The sequence below is a fragment of the Cavia porcellus genome, unplaced genomic scaffold (genome assembly GCF_034190915.1).
Source record: "Cavia porcellus strain 051 isolate PalLab524CR breed Dunkin Hartley unplaced genomic scaffold, mCavPor4.1 scaffold_17, whole genome shotgun sequence".
NCBI lineage: Eukaryota > Metazoa > Chordata > Mammalia > Rodentia > Caviidae > Cavia > Cavia porcellus.
This window is the reverse complement of record NW_026947500.1, coordinates 21,976,120-21,993,278: the sequence shown is the minus strand read 5'-3', so window position 1 is coordinate 21,993,278 and position 17,159 is coordinate 21,976,120. Positions and strand designations below refer to the sequence as shown.

General features: G+C 37.2%; 1 protein-coding gene and 1 non-coding gene across 8 annotated transcripts in view; both read right to left on the bottom strand.

The window, feature by feature from the left end:
* Fancc (FA complementation group C) overlaps positions 1-17,159 on the bottom strand; it is a 233,484-nt gene that overhangs the window by 120,329 nt on the left and 95,996 nt on the right. The gene's annotated exons all lie outside the window — the stretch shown is intronic.
* Positions 16,665-16,804, bottom strand: LOC111756345 (U4 spliceosomal RNA). The gene has a single exon (XR_002790833.1). It is a non-coding gene; the product is annotated as a U4 spliceosomal RNA (small nuclear RNA).

Genomic DNA, 17,159 nt, shown 5'->3' with positions numbered 1-17,159 from the left:
AAGGAGTAAAATGAACAGCTACTTAGGTGACTGAGACAAGAGGACTGCCTGGGCTCAAGTGTTCAAGGCCAGCCTGGGTAACACAGTAAATTTCTCTCTCAGGAGAAAAAAAAAAAAGAGTCTCCCCAAAACAATGTTCACCTAAACCTGTAAGTGAATAGTGGTATTATTAGTATTGTTTCATAAATAAGAAAGCAGCTTACGTTGATTGGCTGATTGGCTATGAGCACCCTTCTGTGGCAGGCAAAATGATATTACCCTAAAGCTATCCAGGAGTCCTAATCCCTGCAGTTTATGAATATATTACTTTATATAGCATAAGAGAAGGTTGTAGATGGAAATTATACTTGCTAATCTTTGAGGGAGTCTCCATATACCCACAAAGGCCCTCAAAAGTGAAAGGAGGAGGCAGGAGGAGAACCGCAGCAAGGGGAGCCTGAGGACTTCTTGGCTTTAATTACAGAGGATGAAGCCACAAGCCAAGGAATGTGGGTGGCCATTACAGGATGGAAAATGAAGGAATGAGTTCCCCACAAAGAACCTTCAAAAAGAAAATAGGTCTGCCAATTCCTGATTTTAGCCCACAAGACTAGTTCTGAATTTTGGATTTCTAGAACAGCAAGGCAAAAATGCTGCATTGCAGCAATTTGCTACAAAAACAGTAAAAAAAAAAAATTAGTATCATTTATCTATGGCAGGGCAGATTCAAATCTAGACCTTCAGACTTGTTACCATTTACTTTATTTTCCTACAGTCCTTGGCATATTAATTATGCGTCATAATGTCATTTAATTTGAATTATTTAATTTTGGATAAAAGCCTTTAATAAGATCAAACATTACCAATCTGAAACATAACTGTAATACCTGTCAACCTCCACTAACATAGCTTGAAACAGGATGTAATCAAGAGACATAAAGCCCAAATCACAGGTTACTTGTAGGGGCCTCTTGAGTCTTTGTTCAATGCCATTATATATCATTGCCAACCATTCTGTTCTACATAAAGAGCACATTTAAAGCAGTATATTGGAAAGAGAGTAGAGTACTCACTAGGCAAACATCTGAACATCATGAATGGTGGCTCATACGTTAAACCTTAAAAAGCCCATGCAGTTACATGTAAAAAAAAAAAGTAGGGGAGATACAGACACAGACTTTACACCATTCACAAAAATTAATTCAAAATGAATAACAACCATGCCTATAATCTAGAAGGCAGAGGCAGGGGGGATCAGAAGTTTGAACAAACCAGCGAGATTCTATCTCGAAATAAAAAAATAAATAAATAAAAGAAGGGCTGGGGATATAACTCAGTGCAAAAGCCCTGGGTTTAATCTACAACACAGGAAAGGAAAAAGAAAGAAAAAAAAAAATACAACAAACTAGAGTTGTAAAACACAAAAGTATAAACCACCTAGAAATAACAGGAAAAAAATCTAGATAACCTTGGGGTTGGTGATGTAACACCAAAGGAACAACTGATGCCATTAAAATTCAAATTGTCTACTCTGCAAAGAACACTATCAAGAAAATGAGAAGACAAGTCATAGGCTGAGGTAAAATATTTGCAAAAGACATGACAGAGAAAGGACTATTACCCAAAATAACAAAGGAGTCTTAAAAGTCAGAAAATAACCCAATTAAAAAATGGACCAATGACTCTAGTTAAATACCTCACTAGAAATAAGCAAATAAGAATATAAAAAGCCAGACATGGTAGTGCATGGCTGTAATCCCTCAGGAAACACTCAGGAAACTGAGGCAAGAGGATCATTGTGAGTTAGAGATCAGACTGAGCTACAAAGTGAACTCAAGGCCAGCCTGAACTACATAGTGAGACTCTGTCTCAAAAAGACTAAATAGATAAATTAATTAAAATAAAAAGATGCTCCCTATCATATGTTATCAGGGAAATGCAAATTAAAATAGATACCTTTATATACCTATTAGAATGGCCAAAATCTGGAATACTGACAAAGCAAATTAACTGCTAAGAATGTGGAGCAACAGGAACTCTTAATTCCTTGCTGGTAGAGATGCAAAATAGTACAGCTCCTTTGGAAGCTAAATATTCTCTAACCATAAGATTCAGCCATCATACTCCTTAATATTTACTCAAAGGAACTGGCTACAAAACACCAACCAGCACATGTATATTTAAAGCAGGTTCATTTGTATTAGTCAAATTTAGAAGCAACCAAGACAATGAGTGAGTACGTGAGTTAATAAACTGAATAACCTGACTACAGCATATAATTTAGCACCGTTTTGGGGTGGGGTTTTTTTGGGGGGGGGTGGGGTTTGGTACTGGGGATTGAACTCATGATCTTGCACTTGCCTGGCAGGCACTTATGCCACCGAGCTAAATCCCCGGCCAATATTTAGTACTTTTTAAAACAGAGCTGTTGTTACTAAGTAAAAGAAGCCAATCTGAAAATGCTTTATATTTTACAAATTCAACTATGCAACACTGTGGAAAAGGCAAAACTATGGCAGATTCAAATGATCAGTGATTGCTAGGGGTTGGGAAGAGGGAGGGATTAACAAGCAGAGTAGAGAGTACAGACGACAGGGGATTTTTAGGAAAATGAAACTACACTGTAGGATACTTACAGGCCATTATTCATTTGTCTAAACCCACAGAACACTCACCATCAAGTGTGAACCCTAAGGTACTCTACAGAGTCTGGATGCTACCAAGGACTTGATGCATGTTCATCAGCTGTAACACATGTACCACTCTGGTGGCAGACTGCTGACAGTGGGGGCGGGGAGCTGGGCACGTGCAGGGGCAGAGGGATATGGAAAATCTCTGTTTCTTTCACTTTTTCTATGAGCCTAAAACTGGTCTAAAAATGAAAGCTTTTTTTTTAAGTTCAAGTACAAATTAAAGCAAAACAATATGAAGTATGTCTGCCTATTGGGACATAGGCATCTCCCTTTCAGTAAAAGGCATCATCGTGTAAAATCCCAGGAGCCTTCCTTGATGTCCCTCTTTATCACCCTGTCCCAAACCCTTTACGTAACATATCCTCCATACTCACTCACTGTTTTGTTCTGAAACAAAATCTCTAATTCATCTGCTTTCCTCCATCATCTGGTAGCCACTCTGGTTCAAGCCTTCAAAGCCCCTTTTTTAATTTTTTTATTTTAAAGAGGGTAAAATTGAACACAACAGAACAAAACAGAACATAAGAAAGCAATGTAAGAGACATAAATTTCAAAGCAAGACAATCAGAGATCTTCCCTATCTATCATATTGTCTGTTTTCTTCCAAATAGTTGACCATATCGTCACATACAGAGAATTCACATGAAACAACATAGTATAGAACTGATCTGAACAAGATGAGGAAGGCATTTTAGCTCTTCAAGTTCAGACAACAGGGAAGTCAGCAATGGGTGTCACTGTGTCTCTCATTCTCTTCAGAGTCCTTTCTTAATAATAGCTCGTCTCCACCCAGGGCTGCTGCAGTCTGAAGAAGACTGAAGATTATAACCCCTGAAGACTGCAACCCAAGATGCTCTACACATGTATCAGATAAATGCCTTCACATGTACACTAGGGAACATGTACACAAATATTCAAGGCTGTCTGTAACAGCAAAAAAACCTGGAAATAAGAAACATACTCTAGAGTACTGAGAATGCATACACTACAAGGATGAATCTCAAGAAATATGTAACATTAAGCAAAACAAGCAAGTAGAAGAAGAATACATGTCATTATACCTACATCAAAGCTTTAAAACATAAAACAGGAAGTAGGGAGATAGATCTTTTTCAAATGGAAAAGGAGTGAGAAGATGAAAGGATTTAGAGGAAAGGGAGAGGCCATTAAGAAACAAAGGCGTGTTGTTAGTGTTTTCACACTTAGTTGTTCACACACACACACACACACACACACACACACACACGGAAATGCATACAATATACCATACACTGAGAGCTCTGTGCAGATGGAGATGATGTGAACTAGTAATCTGGGTGAAGTTCATATGCATCATATTCATGTGCACCTGGCCCTGTGGGTCAAGGTCACAAAGAATGTAATCATTATGTGATAAAAAAACATGTACTAATAAAAATTAAAACCTGAAAAAATTTTAATTAATTTAATTAATAAATTTTAATTGAATTACATATTATTTATGACTAAATTGATGTGTAGTAAAACTATTTTTAAGTAACCAAAGCAAGAGTGAATAGAAAATTTAAGACAGGAAACAAGAATAGGATAGGTGAAGGAGGAGAGCTACATGGGTGATATGGAATATATCAAAAATATCATATCTAACAGAATATTTACCTATGTGTTTGGCTTAAAAAGCAAAGGATGTTTCAATTACAATGGCTAAAAATTTATTAACTTACAGGGATAAATATTAATGTAATCAGTAATTCAGTTACTCAGTACAACAATCACAGCGACAATGAACATTTACCAAACACCTATTGTCAAGCATTACTCTAAAACCTTTACACTTATACACCTATGCACCATATGTATAATAATTTAATCTTCCCCAAAATCCTGTGGTGGTAAGATTATTTTCTATTGCAGATGGAAAAGTAATTCTGAAAAAATGTGACTTGCCTGGGTAATAAGCTAACAAGCAATATGCTAAGATCCAGGTAGTTTGTGAGGCAGATTGCCTGACACAAGCATTTCAAAACGCAGTCTCAAATTATACCACTTCTTTCATATCTGATCTAGATGCCCTAAATTTCTTTTCAACTAAATTGAGAGAGGAAGGTAGCGTATGGCTGGGAAGGGAGGCATTATAACCCCAGGATACACGCACAGAACAGTTCCCAAAGTCCTGGTGTGAGCTTCTCCTGGGAACTCAAGCAGGTTTTTGATCAGAAGGCCTAGACCTGACATCAGTCTGAGAAGTGGGTGACACAAAAAGGACAGTCTACATTGTGCTTTGACCACTATGTCTCTTCTTGCATGGCGGCCCACTCTTAGGTTGCAGGGTGTGCTTCTTTTCCTACTTTTATTTGGCCCAAATTCACTCTGCAGAGCCTGTTTCTTTTCCTGTCTTTAAATAAAATTTTCCTACTGTTTGTGCTTATCTTGACCAATTCTATTTTCAGGACAGAAAGAACCTAGAAATCACTTTCAGAAGAAGACTCCAGTACCCCAAAACCCGGTAACAAAACAATCTTAACAACTGGCAGTTATCACAGCACAAAGACTCAAGATATTTTACATTTATATAAAAACTCATTTCATCTATGTATGAACAAACAGGTTACAACATGGCTTTCTAACACGAAAGTATTATTTTTACTCAAGTCATGTAGCATAATAATATACATGTGCTAATCTTGGAAACTAACTTGAAAAAATCTTGCAGCTTTATTAAACTCTTTAATGGATTTTTAAGCACTCCAGTTATCTTTAGGATTTCTAATCTTAGCAAGCTACTATTCTCCTGCTACAAAAACTAGAATACTGGACAAAATGTTTTCCAACATTTAGCAGCACCAGATAATGATACCTGCAAGTAGAAAAACCAATGAGACAAATCCCATGATTGGCCTGGATTTCTGCCTGAATGCATTAGGAAGTGGGGAGGGTCACTGTAAACCGAATGTAGAAACTTCACTGAGTCAGGGAGACAAAAACAACTAAAATTTGAAGGCCAAAAAAGTACAGCTCAACCAAAAAAAGCTCCAGAAATCATTGTGTTGAATGTGTCATTCACTGAGTAATAATCTAGGCATGGAAAGTGTGAAACTCCATTAGGGCAAATAAAGTACAGTCGCCAGAGAGTGATACTGTAAATGGGTCTCAGAATTCATACAAGATTGAGAGATCAGTGGAATTCCATCTTCATGAAATCAGCAGAAACTGGGAAAGAGCTGCATCTTGGAAGAAGTCAAAACTGGCCTTGGAGAGAGGCTACTATGTCCCATCCCAGCAAAGTCTAAACACAAGCCTTCCTAGAAAAGATGGACAAAATCTATAAAACCCATCAATGGCTACCAGATAAAGCCAATGGTAGGATAAAGGGAAATTTGTCTGTAGCCTATTATAAAAGATTTGAGTACTAGAAACTCTCAAAGGCATGTGTGCACAGTATTTACGAAGGATTTTTGGCATTTTCTCCATGGGACTTAAGTGACAAAGGTAACAGACACAAATGACATACTCTTATTTTCTGTGCAGTAATAAAATCCTTTGTCTTTAACCCAGTAGTTCTGTAGCAGACTAATGTGTTAGCTCACAAGAAGAAAAACAATCTCAGACTACTCTGTCTTCAACAACTATCAGCTACCTTGGCTCAATAGACATACTCATAATCACCAAAAAAATCAGGAACAAAGCAAATGTGAATTAACAAGTGAACCGGAAGAAAAACTGGTATACTGATTCAATGGAGTATTCCTAAATAATAAAAGGTAACCAATTCCTCATAGGAGGTACAGTATGGATGAATCTCAAAAAAATTATGCTGCATTATTCTATTCATATGGAATCATAGAAAAAAGATAATTGATGGAGACAAAAAGTAGCTTGTTGGTTAACTAAGACTGGCGTTGAGAGAGGACTGACTATATAAGGGCATTAGGAACACTTTGGCATACAGAAATGTCTTAGTTCTTGATTGCAGTGTTAAGGTATATACAGTTGTCAAAGCTATCAAACTATTCACCTCAAAAGGATTTTACTGGATGTAAAATTTCCCTCAAAAGTTGATTTTTAAGAAATAGCATTATAATCATAATAATCTATTACCATAATTCTATGTAATAAAAGTAACAGATGAAAATGCTAGAAGGAAAAAAGTGCATGATTCCATTATCCTAATAAAGCTTATAAATTCAGTGCTCTTTCCCAATTTTAGTATAATGCATCTCTTTTGCACAAATGTTCTCATTTTGCACAGACAATTTTGCATTCAGCTTTTATTTATGCTATACAAAATGACTATATATATGTTTGTGTAGCTGGGGGTTTTTTTTGGTACCAGGATCAAACTCCATGACCTTACACTTGCCAGGCAGGTGCTTGTGTCATTGAGCTAAATTCTCAGTCCAACAACATAATATGTCATCAAGCAGACATGTAATAATTTGGCTACTCACTAATGTCTAGACATTTGGAGTGTTTCTCATTTTTCCCAATTATAAAAAATCATTAAAATAAACATATTCACAAGCCAGGTGTTGAGGTACACACCTATAATCCTAGTACTTGGAAGGCTGAGGCAGGAGGATTGCCATGAGTTCAAGAACAGTCAGCCTGAGTTACATCGTGAGTTCAAAACCTACTTGAACTACACAGTGAGACCTTATTTAAAAATAAATAAGTTAAATAAATAAATAAAAAGCTTCACAAATACAGATCCCTTAATTTGATTACTGCTTTAGATAAACTGCCAGGAGGCATAGCTGACTTTTATTTTAAAAATTTTTCATTTTAGAATTTGCATTAGTTTGCTAGGGCAACTATAACAAAGTACCACAAACAGAGTGGCCTAAACCAGAAATTCATTGGTCACAATTCTGGATACTGGAATTCTGAGAGCACAGTGCCATCAGGCTTGTTTCCTTATGAAGCTGTGAAGAAAAATTCTGTCCTATACCTCCCTCTTTGGTCCTAGTTGCTTCCTGGCAATCTTTGATTTTACTTGGCTTGCTGAAGTATTCGCTTATCTCTGCCTCCAGTTTCATATGGGCTTCCCCTGTACTCATGTCTCTGTATCCAATTTCCCCCTTTTACAAGACCATCAGTCATAGTGAATTAGGGGCCCAACTTTACCCAGTATGACCTCATTTTAACTAACAACATATGCAATGATTTTATTTACAATAAGGCCACATTTTGAGATATTGTGGGTTAGGACTTCTACATATCAATTTCAAGGAAGACAGAAAGTCAACCCAAAACATAAGTAATACAGACCTGTTATTATAAAAAAACAGAAAAAATATAATGAAAGGTAGAGATTCCTCTCAGTCTTTACTAAGCCAAGTGTTTATTTATAAACACTATTGATATCTCAATTTTTCTAACATTTGAATAAAACCTCAGGCTCTCACCAATCAGCTTTCAGTGCTGCTGAGGTACCATGGGTAAAACCTAGTTAGGCAAATTTTAAATGCTATAAATGATAGAATAGTCATCTCTGGACAGCCAGAAATTTAACTTTTTTTCTTACCTGACAGAACTTCACAGGCTCCTTGGGTATCTCAGAAGCAGAATCAGAGATTCCAGAGCTAACAGTCCTTGGAGATAATATGGCTTTAAGTTCAGCTGGTGTCAGTGTATTTTTCAAGTGGTTTTAGAGGAATATGTAGGCCTAACATTGTATGCTACTTACTTGCTAGTTAATTACTGTTCCAAATTAAGTTCTTTTGCCTATACAACAGTCATAATATATCCTTTCATAGAATTGTGAATATTGAATAAAATAATACATGTATGGAATATGCTATACATTCAATTTACAGTATCACTATCACATAAAATTTACTAACTTAACCATTTTAAGAGTCTGGGGATATAGCTCAGTGGCACCTACCTGGCAAGTATGAGGTCATGAGTTTGATTCCCAGGAGACAGGGGGAGGGGAGGGGAGGGTGAAAAGGAAGGGAAGGGGAGGGAACAAGCAAGAATGTTTATACCATCATCCAAAATATTTACATAATTTTTTCATCTTGCAAAACTAAAACTTTAGACTTACTAGACAATTCTACTTCTGTGTTCTACTTTCTGTTTCTATGAACTGACTACATGAGATGCTTTATAAAAGTAAAATCATACAATATTCATCATCATCATTCATCATTAATACATGCAAATCAGGGTGTATAATTTGGAGAAGATTACAATCAGAGTCATGAAAAATATGGATTTTCTGAATTCTAGAAGAGTGACTTATTGTTGTCAATTGTTCTGTCAATTTCACTAAGAAAGCCTTCTGAGAATTTTATAAGTACTCTGTATGTCTTCCACAAAGGACTATTTAAATCTCGAAGCTTTTAAAAGTCCTGGAAATCAAGATTTATGAGTTTAAATATGCTTGGCCCTTTGCCATACTGCTAATTTATACAACTTCCAATATTATCAATATTAAACAGAACCAGATTATGATAAGAACAACAATCAAACTATGACAAAGTCCAACAATCTCTAGGTCAGAAAGAGTCAGACAGTTATAGTTACAGCTCATGATGCCCACCTCCTGGGAGGGATGTCAGCCACCCAAAGAAACACGCATGTGGTCCAGGAAACAACCGAACTTCAAAACAGATGTACAGACCATGCAGCCACATGTGGTGCAGACATTCATGTCCTCTCACTGGTGGCTATTCACTAAGAAATGCCTCCCACTACAGACATTATTGTTTAAATTTACTTTTCAAAGGGATTTATCTCTAAATATCCAGAGAAACACTGCCCAATCAATTTAGAAGGAAATATAGTGAGCCTATGTCTTGGAAACATACAAACTGTTATCTATAATTCCTAGAAATTCCCCTTACTTCAGATTGAGGTTGGGCTACAATAAAGGGGTAAGGAGATTAGGGGAGGGCTGGGGATAAGAAGAGGATCTGGTCAATGTTCTATTAACCAAGCCAATTCAATTAAAGTTATAGTTGAATGGAAAAGCCAACGTGTTCATAAAACAAAAATAAAACAAAACAAATCAAGAACATGAAACAGGTCATCCGGAGAACATCACTAAGCATCCCAAACATCCTGTTCCTAATTGGCAATAAATGTCTTGATCAGGCCTTGAGTAGGGGCAACTTACTAAGAAACAATCTGATGCAATTTAGAGTTATAATAAGCAGGACTCCATCTAAATGAAATAAGAAAGAAAATAAAAATCCAAAACAAACAAAACAAAACTAGTGAATCTAGCCAGGAGCACAAAAGGTATCTCATTGTACCTTTTACAGGAAGCAAATTTTTGTTCTTGGAAGTTTAATAAGAAGTGGAATGTATTCATAGTAATAATTCAGGAGATGGTTTCTGCTCCCCTAAAACACATATACAGACATAAAAATATTCAAGGTAGACTTCAAATGTGGAATGAAGGCAAATCACACCAAATGACTTGAAATACTTGAAAATGAGAATAGCAATAATTTCTACGTTTTCCATAGCCCTGCAAAATGCTAGTACCATATTCTTACCGCAAAACCATGAAATGCTGAGAAAATGTTACCAGACTAAATAAAAATGTGACATCTAACAAAGCAGAGGCCACTTTGTGGATTAAAAAAATGTACTTGCTGAATTTAAGAGCCCATTACAAGGACTCTATGTCTAACACAGTATATTTATAGAATATTCGTCTGTCCTACTACTTTATTTTTCTGAAATGCCCTATATCCAACACAGCAGAGAATAAAAACAAAGTATACAAGCCATGTGAGTATTTAAAAGGTGGGGTACAAAGATATTTTTAAACACAGTGATAAATCAAGGTCACACTACACTTGAAAGTTTCTAATGTGACAACACAGAGTTCATAGCTAGAAACAATTTTCATGGGAATGCAAATCAAAGAAAGACATTTTTAAAAATTTGCCTGTTCTTTATTATTCAGTATTCTATTACACAGAATAAAGGTGTCCCTTGCAAGCCAGTCTCCTTTTTGGTGAGATTTTGTGTTGACATTCAGTTACTGGGTTTAGAACATTTTTGTCTGCCATCATGGAAATGAGTATGAGGTGACAAACTTAAAATCTTGTTTTAGGAATGTTCCAAAGAGTGAAACAGACTGAGAGACTGAGTAGAAAGATTTCATAAATCTATCATCTATAATGAGTGGAGGTAGGAAAAACAACTATAAAGCTATGAATCAAAGAAACTCTTATAAAAAGTATAATTACTCTGCAAAATTCACTATTTCTCATAACTTTTGAATTAATAAGATTTTTTTTGCAGTTGCTCTAATGTATCCTTGACTTTTAAAACTCTTCAAAAATAGTATAATCAGCCTCAAAACAAGTATATTGTCTCAAGATGCTTTTGGTTATAAGTAACAAAATACTGAACCAAACCAGCTAAAGCAGAAAAAGAAGCATATTACAGAATTAAGTCCAAGAGAAGCTTTACCTAGAGTTCACATAACGCAAATATGACCTGTTTTCTTTCTTTCTCAGGACTAACTCCCTTCCCAGGGAGGGTCTGATTTCAGGATCTCATAAGGACTGATGGCAGCTTCAGGTACTATGTGCAGTTTACTTCATGCTCATTAGGAAAGACACAGCCTACTCTCCTAGTAGTGCAAACAAAAGATATAGGGCATATCAAACAAAAGGTATATGACCATATCTTCCTGATCATAGCTTATAACTGGACGTCTCTCCAAAGCTTCATTAGCACAAACATGGGGCATTTTAAAGGTAAGTGGCTTATAGGGGGTTAACACCAACTTGCTGTTAGGAAGTGGAGACTAGTTGGAAGAGGTAGGTCACTGTGGGCATGACCTGGAAGTTTACATCTCCCTTCCCAGCTCCTCACTTGTCTCTCTCTGCATAAAGTCCACCATACTGTGTGTAGCTTTTCCTGTGCCATGCCATCCTGCCTTGGTACCAACTGACTATGAACTAAAACCTTGAGGAACTGTGAACAAAAATAAACCTTTCCTACTGGTCATGGTGGCACACCCTTGTAATCCTACCACTCAGAAGGCTCAAACTGGAGGATCGTTGTGAGTTCAAGGTTTGCGTAGGCTACAAAGTGAGTTCAATGCCAGCCTGAATGACGTAACAAAACCTTGTCTCAAAAAGACAAAATAACAAAACGAACAACCAAAAACCTTTCCTTTGTAAATTGTGGGTGTCAGGTATTGTGTCTCTGCCACAGGAAAGTAACTACAGATTTTGGTACCAGAAGAGAGGGGTCCCTTGCTGTGACACTGCCAGACCATGTGGTTCAGAAGCCGGGTAATGTTTAAAGATGTTAGCTGGAGAAGCAGTGCTAGAATGCTATAAACTAAAGTTGCTGGGAAGGCAATTCTGGTGTAGGCCCACAAGATCATAATGTTGATAGAAATGCAGAAGGTAAAGGCTAAGCTCAAGAGACTTTAAAACTGCACTGGCGAGGACTTCCGGGAGAACATGGCGGACAGATAGCAGCAGCTATGGAGGCTCTCTGAAAGAACCAGCTTAGAATTCAGGAATGTGCGGAGTAAGGAATCATAAGCAAGTGGAGATATGCCCTGCTGACCCAAGAACGAACTGGGCTGAGAGAAACCAACTTGGAATGCAATCCTGGTGCTATAACAGGAACAGAAAAGCCTCAGGGTGGAAGCCGGAGACCGTGGCATTGGAAGCCGCGATTTGGGTTTCCCGCCGCGCGGCGGCTGCGTCTACATCGGCTTGGCAGGGAGAGAGACGCGCAGAAGCTCTGAGAACGGGAATCGGCGAACAGAGTTGAAAACAGGACAGGCGGGGAGCTGTGCATTGACTTGTGGTGAGGTGAGTGAGAGAAACTGACACTCTTCCACAGTTTAGGAGACTCCAACAGAGGACATTCTGGGACTGGGAAGACTTGCGGGAACAGGGCGCTGCAGCGACTTCAGCCACGTATCCCCCTCTCAAGTGGGATTGGTGAGAAGTGCCTAGCCTACGTGACACTGCTGGCTGAGACCCAGTGGGCTAGCACAACCCACATCCCAGAGCCTGAGGGTGACCTGGAGGGGCGGGCCCCGCATAGGCTGCCTGGTCTGCAACTTCTTGGTGTGCTGCGGTGGGCAGGAACACCTAGCCAGCACAATTCAATCAGACTGTGGCTGACAGGGAAGGAAGCTGGGCCTCCTATATACGCTTGCATATATAAGGAACAAAGAATATGGGAAGAGGGAGCAACAAGAAAAGCCCTTCGGCCCCCAATCCTGAGAAATAGGCAATAGCAGACACCGCACCAATAGACATAAAGCGCCATCTAGAGAGCCTCATAGATCAGTTCAGGAATGAAGTTATTAATGACCTGAAGCTAGAAATAAGCAGAATAGTTACAGAAATGCTAAGTACCACCCAAGAAAAAACAGATGGTGGAATGGAAGAACAGAAAAAGAGGGGAGAATTGTTTGATGGAGAAAATAGAGAAAGCATAGAATACGTGAAGCAGGTTCAAAGAGACTACCAGGAAACTAAAAACTCTATCGAAAACTGGCATAACAGCTTGAAAGAAACTAAGGACAGACTATCTGAACTGGAGGGCAGATTTGTAATATGGGAGAATGAAATGAAAAACTTCTTAAAAGTAACAAAGAAACAAACAGCAATAATACAAAGACTAGAAGATGATAAGAGGATCCATAACTTAAGAATTAAGAACATAAAAGAAGAAGTAGGGACACAAACAAATGAACTACAAAAGCTACTCACAGAAATAATCCAGGAGAATTTTCCTAATTTAGCAAAAGGTAAAGATACTCATTTGTATGAAGCATACAGGACCCCAGCCACCTACAATCCAAACAGAGCAACACTCAGCCATATAATAATAAAAATTCCAGAAATTCAATACAAAAACAGAATATTAAAAGCTGTCAGAGACAAGAAACAGACCACTTACAAGGGAACACCCATCAGAATTACAGCAGATTTCTCTGCACAAACCATCAAATCACGAAGAGCGTGGGGGGAAATAATTCAAGCTTTGAAAGATAATAATCTCCAGCCAAGATTGATATATCCTGCACAACTATCCCTGGAAATTGATGGAAAAACAAGGTGCTTCCAGGATAAAGAAGAACCAATTCAACTCTACAGAGAGTATTGCAGGATATTCTAAAAAAAGAAAAATACAAAGAATCCAGAAATAGTGGCAGAGAGGCCACAATGAATGGAGCAGAAAACAAAATGAAGAAGACAAACTGACAACTAATGACAGAAAAAGAGCTCAACAGAAATGAGGCAGAGAAGATTGGATGATAGGAACAGCTATTCTGGAGAAAATGACGTCTTAATAGGTATTACTGATTTAGTATCATCTTGTTTTGAAGTCTCATCAAGCTTTTGTTCTTCTGTCTCCATTGGTCTAAACAGGTTGTATCTTATTGGATTTTATTATGTATGATAGTATAAGCAAAAACTTTTAAAGACAAGGAGATTATACAGAAACCACTGTTCGTTTTCTGTTACTTGATTCTAAATACCCCGTAATGCTGTCATTCTCTTGAATGGTTTTACATTGTTTTGATATATTTGATGCTACAGTATACGAAGTTATACTCAAAGATTTCAAGGAAAGAGACAATATGGTAACTACTTTTATGTCAGGATTATCTTGTGGTGAAACACTATTCTGCTTAAATGGTTATGTTTTGATCTGCGCTGATTCGCTGTTATGCCCTCTTTTATCTCAATCTCCACTCCATTATTTACTTTTTTATTTTTATCCCTTTAATTAAGGGAAAAATAAATAAAAAATAGCAGGATATATTATAGTAACCCACTTTGACTTTCCATTATCTTGATTTAAAGCCCTGTATTACTCTCACCATCTTGTTTTTGACTGATGTCCCCCTATTCTGTTTTGCTTGATAGTACCAGGTTCGAAAGTTTAAGCAACAGCTGTGAAGATAGTGAAATTCATTATGACGCCCATTCTCGTTGACTACTATCTACTTTTGAAGACCTATAATGTCTCCAATGTTTTGGTTTTGTCGGTTTTGTTCTTTACTGTTTTGTTCAATTTTATTATAACTGATGATATAGGCAATTCTATTAGAGATAGCGGGAGGCATTATGGTAACCATTGTTGATCACCTTGTATTATGTTTTTATATTATCTATTATGTCCACCCTTTTGACTTGACCGATTCTGCTCTGTTATGTCTCATTTGGTTTTACTCTCTTCCAAAAAAGCAATAAGAACCGTGGGAGCAATGAAACCCAAAATGTGTAATAGTCATTGTACAAAAGAGAGGAAAAGAAAGTGCTCTAAACTATATAACTGCATGTATAAGATAGAAAATGATATCACAGAATTTTATTGGATCATTGAACAGAACTGTTTGCAGTATCATTGTTGGAATGTCCACTTTACAAGCTTTAATTTTGTGACTTGAACAATTATTTCTAAGATGACAATATGTAATCCATTAACTGGTGATTTCCTACTGTTTATTTTTTCTGTAAATCTGTATAACTTGTACCCTTTCTCTGCTTTTTTTTCTCCTTAAATAAAATTTTTTTTAAAAAACTGCACTGGCAATTTGACTCCGTGCTGTGTGTGTTCTGCTCTGTCAGACAACTTGTCTATATTTTGCTCCTGAGGAGGGGACTAAAGGCAGTGCACTAATTAATTTGGTAGAGGATATTTTGAGGTAGTCTAATGTTGAAGATGTGGAACAAATATTGTAGGGGGGCTTTAGACAGCTCTAGATTGAGAGTCAAGACAAACAGCACAGCTGAATGATTTAAACTCTTGAGTTTGGTTAGAAGAAAAAGTAAGTTAAAATTGAGGCCCAAAAGTTGGGGCAGAGGAGACATTTCTTGCTGAAAAGATTATCAAAAAAGCTAACTACTTTGGATTGGGATAAGAGGGAAAATGGTTTATGAGCACATGAGGAACTAGTAAGGCCCCACCCTTCCAAGACTCAGAGTTCCCAAAGTAGAAAAGCATTGCTTTGAAAAGAGACCCCATGGCACTCTGCTCTGAATGGCTACCTTGGAAATTTGTTCCCCAGGATTTAGGTCGCAGTGCTGAGTAATCCAAGAATACGTACTCCTCTGCAGTCCCCATAAAAGGGAGCCAGGCTACTGCTGGTTGCAGACGTTGGCATCATCCGGGTGGCACTAGTTATACAGAATGCAAGAGAGCTGCGGTGCGAAAGCCTTCTATCCGAATTCAGATGAATACCTGGGAGGTGAAGAAATGTGAACCTGACAGCAGTATGTGAAACTGTGAAAGTGAAATAAAAAATGAAATGGAGAACCCAGGAATTAGAGAAACTTGGAATGAGGAATGTCTGAGGAAAGCTGCAAGAAATGAGTAAAGGCAGTGAAAGAGAGGCCATGAGGGATATAAACACTGGCAATGCCACAGCAGTGTACCCACTCAAGCACTTTGGGGTTCACATTTTCTCAGAACTTGTCCAGGTGCTAGAGATGGAACTATGAGATTTATTGATTTTACTAGGAAATGTTTACTAGTAGTGATTAGGTGCATTGTGGGAAGTTGGCACATGCACATAACACATTTCAATTATTTTTATCCCCTTTTTCTTCCCTCCTCTTCCTTTCCTCCATATCTTTATCCTTTTCTCATCTAAAGAAGATCTATGTCCCTACTCCCTATTATCTATCTTTTATTTTGCATTTTATTTATATTTTGGGATTGTTTATATAAGTTAAACCATTTGATATTTAAGCTTGTGTATCTGATTTAGTTCACAACATTTTGATCTTAAGGTGGATCCATTTTCCTATAAATGGCTCAAGCTTATCCTGCTTTATGACAGTATTTCACTATGTATAAATACCACATTTTCTTTACCCATTCATCTATTCATGATTGAATAGGCTGCCTCAAAGATCTACCTATTATGAACTGTGCAGCTAAATTTGACTATGCATGTATCACTATATGATGTCTTTAAATCTTTTAGGAAGATACCCAAAAGGAGAATAGCTAAGTCAAACAGAATTTTTAGTTTTAGGTTTTTTAAAATTCAGTTCCCATAGAGACTGTGAAAAGTTGCCAATGCCAACTACATATCAAGTTGTCATGATAGAGCACATGGAAAAGTTTCCAATTAGCAATAATAGCATTTGGGACAAACCTCATTGGTTAAGTTATTGCCACTGCAGAAAGCTCTAGTTTCAGAATTTTAAGAATATGCATTAAAAAACCAAACTCTTGTGCAAACATCATTCCACCTCCTTAGTGTGAGAGGGTGAAAGAATACATAAGATCCAAACTGTACAATTGTATACTGTGAAATGGGAAAAAAAACTTTCAAAAGGAAAGAGAAACTGGTATAGGGAAAGGAGAAAAAAAGAAAGGCAAAAGAAAAAATATACAGTAGTAAAGATATACGATTTATTCTTCTTAGTTCATTGAAAAGAAAGGTTTGTGCTAATATTGTTTGGTCAATTTTCCATACCTGAAATTTGAACTCTGAGCAACTACTTTGAACATAATATGCAATGTATTAACCATCAGTCTATT